Source organism: Silene latifolia, chromosome 8, assembly GCF_048544455.1.
Source record: "Silene latifolia isolate original U9 population chromosome 8, ASM4854445v1, whole genome shotgun sequence".
NCBI lineage: Eukaryota > Viridiplantae > Streptophyta > Magnoliopsida > Caryophyllales > Caryophyllaceae > Silene > Silene latifolia.
Window position 1 is genome coordinate 69,991,326 of NC_133533.1, and position 6,000 is coordinate 69,997,325.

A 6,000-nucleotide genomic window follows, 5' to 3' on the forward strand; every position below is an offset into this window, starting at 1 on the left:
TAGTTAATGCGACAGTATGAACATGTTCAAGCGACTTTTTCTTAGACAGGAGTTGTTTCATGAATTTAGTGTATGCTGGTACTTGGTTAACTAACTCAAGGAAGGGTACCTGTACGTTCAAGCTACGAATAACTTTTTCAAACTTACTGAAAGATACCCGTTCCTTTGTTGGCACTAGTCTCTCCGGATATGGGGCTGTAAGAAGTACCTTAGCCCTCTCCTCTAAGTTGCGCATGCCGGCATCCGTGGACTTAGGCTGGAAGTCCACTGCTTTCTCCTTGTTAAAGCTCGAATCCTCCTCAGACCGTCTCAAATGTGAGTCATTAACCGTCATCGCATCGAACTTCGGGATTGGGACGGACCCATCAGCACGCGGGTCTGGCCCTAACACTTTCGGAGTTGTCGTGCCCCGAAACAAATGGTCCCTTAAGTTATCGGGCATCGGAGGACGAACAATCTCGCTATCAGCAGTAATCTTGGTCGATCGACCACTATCCTCAGTCGATCGACCAAGGTGCACAGTTCCAGAAGCTGCTGTAACCCGCATATCAGTCGATCGACCGGGTGTATCAGTCGATCGACTGATATACCTGGTAGACGCCTTTTTCTTTGAATTATTCGTTTCAGCTTTCTTTTGACTCGGATCTGCCTCATTCTTTTCAACAGCATCCTCGACCATGGCAGGCCCCTCCATGGTGGACCCACTCCTTAATGTGATGGCGTTTAGGGTCTCCTTTTGGTCGGTTTGAGTCGGTAAGTGTCCCGGAGCGCGAGAGGTACTCTTACTAGCCAATTGAGCAATTTGGCTCTCTAGTAGCTTCATCCCGGCCTCTCTTGCTTGGTACTCCTTCATCAACAAGTTCTTAAACTCAGCAAAATCAGAACTATGGGATTGTTGTTGCTGTTGCGGCACATAAGGAGGTTTTTGATATTGTTGTTGCTTTTGATGACGGGGCACATAGAGTTGCTGCTGCGGAGGTGGAGTTGGATTTAGGACATTCTGGCTACTCCACCTCAGGTTGGGATGAACATTAGGCTCATAGTAGGTGTTTGTCTGCCTATAATGTTGGAAGGCAGCGCAAGACTCAAAGGGACTAGGGCAATTCTTCGAAACGTGTCCCTTAGCTCCACATCTTTCACAGACGAAAGGACCGTCTGACACAACATTTACTTGATACATACCCCCCTTTGAAGCTCCTCCTAATTCATATTTGTCAAATCTCGCAGTGAGAGCTTCAAGTGCAGCAACAGAGGAAGATTCAGCAGCTCTCCTCTGGTTCCCTCTGGAATTCCCATACTCAGCCTTGTGGGTGGCTAGATCGTCGATGATATTCCACCCCTTGGTCTCTCCCAAGTTCTCAAGAATCGGCCATTGGGCAAAGACATCCAAAATAGCCCTCGATCGTCATACTGACCCATTATAGAAATGATTGCACAAGCTCCATTTTTTGAAACCATGGTGCGGTATGGTTCGCACCAGCTTCTTAAATCGGACCCATGCCTCGTGGAAGTTCTCATCCGGCCCTTGTTTGAAACTCGTGATTTGGGCTCTAATAGCAATCGTCTTTGAAGCAGAAAAGTACTTCTTGTAGAATGCCAATGCCAAGGAATTCCAGTCGGTGATCCCATGAGCGGCTCGGTCCAGATCTCTATACCACTCCCTTGCAGCATCACGAAGGGTGAAGATAAACATGGTCTCCTTGATCTGGTCTTGGGTCACACATTTGGTGGGGGTATGGAACACAGAGAGTCAATAAACGTCTCCATATGCTTGGCTGCATCTTCATTTGCAGCTCCCCCGAACTGGTTTCTCTCAACCATATTGATGTATGAAGGCTTTGGTTCGAACTTCCTGGCATCTCCTGGTAATTCGAACCCCTTATATAAGTTTGCACTGTCGGCTCGTAATGGCTAGCTATACTCGCTTCCTCGCCCATGACCGGAATTTTCGGAGAAGTGACTGTCTCGGTGAAGAGATGGAAACGGGTGAAGACTGTGGGTCTTCCTCGAACAGCTCGTTTTCGTGATAGCTTGACAGAGTACTCGGCTCTTCCTCTCTTCGGTAATACCCTTTGTGATCGTCTCAACTCGCGCAAGGATTTCTCTATCTCAGGATCGAATGGTACTAGTTCACCACCCCGTGACTGACGCGCATAAGAAGAAACTACAAAAAGAATATAAGAAAAGTTTAAGGAACAAGTGTCCCTTAAACTAAGAAAGACTAAAAATAAAACAACTAAAAATTAGAACTATTGCCTCCCTAAGAAACGGCGCCAAAATTTGATACCCGTCGTTGTGAGTACCAAAAATAAGATTTATAATTTCCTATTAAGACTAACCTAGGATAGTGGTAACAGGGTCGAACCACAAGGAGGCGGACGTAATTTCTAGTTTGTCTAATTCTAGTCTAAAGTAATGAGTGTGGGGGTTGAGTTGAATTGGTCTATAGCTAAGAATAAATAAAGACAATAAACTAAAAAGACGGCTTAAACAGATAAAGAAGGGGTACTAGGATGGTCGGTTCATTACGCAAGGGCAAGATACTAAGTCGGTCGAATCAAACACGGTGAGGCGGGAAACAAGAGGTCCTCTCGGTCCACTCTTAACAAATAGCATCTTTCGATCTCGCTATAGGTCCCTAATATCACTAATACCGACTCTCGTCCCGAAAAGTGACTAACGGTCTAAACTATACCTATCTTTCGATCTCAAAGACAGTTTAGTCATTTTAATTGGTGGTCTAACAACTGTCCCTATCTTTCGATATAATGGGTCAGTCATAAATTAAGCATCTAACTGGTCGCATGCATTCGATTCGTTAAATACAACATTAAAATCAATTAAAACGAAGGGTAACCTCACGAGGTCGGTCGATCGACCAAGTATGTCGATCGATCGACCGACACGCGAACTCGACCCAATTTAATACCGCGCCGCCTACGCCATAATTCGCCTACATCCTAGCACAATTGATTTAGCTACTCATCTTTGAAAGTGATAACAATAATAATACTAGGGCATAAAAGTATTGAATTCATAGTTAAAGCGGTAGGAAAATCAATTAACATGCAACAATAATATGGTTTCAGGAATCTAACTATCAATTCTATACTAATAACGAAATAAGACGAACTGAAAGTAGAACAGGAAGAATACCGAAAATCGCAGGAGAACAGTAACAGAATGATTAGAAGTATGAATAAAAATCCGATGCAATCAATATCCCAAACCCTAACTATGGTATTCTAAAATTCAATGTGAAACTTAGATAAAAACTTCGGTGTAAACTGAATGACAAACTTGATGTTCTAGGTTACGTTATATAGCAACTTAACGTAACTTTATTTCCTAAACCTAACATAACTTTGGGCTTCAAGATTCACGGTCTTTTAATTCTCGTCTGGAATAGCATATTGGTCGATCGATCGCTAGGATCGGGTCGATCGATCGGTCTTCGATGAAAATGAGCTTCGGAACCCGATGGTTGGTCGATCGACCGATAGCGTGGTCGATCGATCGCTTGAGCCGCTACTTGACTTCTATAAACTCGTGGACTTGTCTTTTGGGCCTTGAATTGCGCACAAGCTCGTTCCTCGGGTGAATACTTCACGTCATATGCAATGCAGATACTCGGGGGACGGATTTAGCTCGATTTCGCTGAATTCTTCACATTTCTGCAATAATGTACAAAAATACGGAAGTAGACGGAAATAGGGAGAAATGTAGCATAAACTACATGAATGAGCTCTGAAATGCGTGTAAAATGGGATGTAAAACATCATATAAAAGACACGAATCATCTATCATCACCCTTAACCACTAGTGACAACACCACAATACCCCCACTGCTCGTATAACAAACCTTTTACACTCATCTCTAAACATCACGGTTTCTTTCCTATCTTTGGTTTACATCCCAAATAACGAACATCAAATCCATCAACAAAAATTACCTCAACACTATTCCCAATTCCATCCTTAATTGCATCGTCACCCAACTCACCACCAAGATCTTATATCGTGTAAATTCTTTACCCGACTTCTTACTTTCCTTAATTCCCCGAAACTCATGGCTAATCATATTGTCCTGAAACTACTATATAACCATTAACTAACATCCTCATGATAGTATCATACATATGGACGATTCCTGACTTCTATATCACATAACTCCGATCGACATCTTTCTCAGCTTACTTTTATCCTTCTTGTCTCTTTACACTCAACAATATCAATTAATGATTCAACTCCTTATTCCTTCTACCTAACTCTTTAGTGCTCCGGTTACCTTCTCATTGCTCCAAAACTCAAATCCCATTATTTCATATCAGTATCATCTCACTCTTTCTTACTATAGATCTTCTCTTATCATGCTATCACTCACACTTATCACCAATCAGTCTAGACCATCTCATGCTATCACTCACACTGATCTCCAACCCTTTTTTTTTAATCCCAAAACTCATTTCATAACGTTACTTGCCCAAGGAAATCACACATTAGTTTCACCTCTTGATAATGCAAATTCCCAAACTCACTCACTATCTGCAAATCCACGTCGCGACATGTCTCCATTAAGTTCACTATATACCACTCTTCTCAATCCCTCTAAAACGACCTTTCACTACATATATTCCTAACCCACACGATTCCTAACCATCTCCCTCCATAATTCTTTACACATCTCAAGTTGCCACTATCCACATCCTTCCTTTCAATCCTTTCATTCTCACATTCCTTAGACTCACATCATCCCTTGCCCATATTCACTTACTTTTACATTACTCAACACACTATCATATCACTCATCTCTTCTCACAAAACATGCTCCATGCCTTAATAAGCCTTTCCAATCTTCCTTTTCTTTTCCACTACCTATCATAACCACATATAACTCATGTCCTCCCCACCGAACTCATACTCACCACAAGTGCCACTCCTTACATCATAAGATTGGGTAACTTACGCATCAAGACCGACACACATGTAAAGCAATGCATAAGGAAGCAAAATAACACCTTTGAATTAAACATATTAGGCAACGAATTCAAAAGATAAGCATATGACCCAAAATAGGGGCCACTAGATCGAGTACAGGTCACTCGATCGAGTGAGTGACTTACTCGATCGAGTAGGTGAAGCTCAGAGACACGTAAAACAAATTACCAGGGCTACTTGATCGAGTAAGGGTTACTCGATCGAGTAACAAGAGGTGCACTCGATCGAGTGAGGGCCACTCGATCGAGTACCCTACGCATTTCTCAACACTGTCCAATTTTCGTAAAACGGTCATAACTCACTCGTTTCTTGGTCATTTTGGGCGTGTGACCTATCGTTAGAATCGTAAAAGAATAAGATACCACCTCCAATTGGAATTACATCAAAATAATTTATGCATATAAAGTTATAACATTTTAAAGACAACCTCTCTATAAATAGACAACATAACTATTTGATTTTCTCTTTCAAACAACTTAAACATCAACAAGGTGAACAAAAGCGACTCGATACTTGTAAAACCACCATCCCTAACCACATGTTACTACCTACCAAAACCAAACAATAACATCTATCATGCTCACATAACATTCAACTTATTAATCAGGTACTACCCGCATGCTTTAACTTGATAACCTTTCGTTAAACAACACATACTTATACATTACAAATTCTATTCCCATGTTACTAATACAACTCTATTACAACTCCCCTTCGTCACGTAAACATATTCTTAATTAGGAAATTCATATTCTCATGCAATTGTAAGTCCATCTTTTCCAATTAATTCATCCAACATGTGCATATGAAACAACAGTAAACAAATATATAACTTCATTATATGACTGTTAGGCCCAGTTTAGCCTGGTCTGACTCCAACCTGGCCTGACCTTATTAGTCTGATTGAAGTAACCTGGGACCGGACAAGTCTAACTACTATTCAGCTATTGAAGAATATTATAGCAAGAAGGCTACTAAATCCTGGAAGAGAAGCCTGATGGT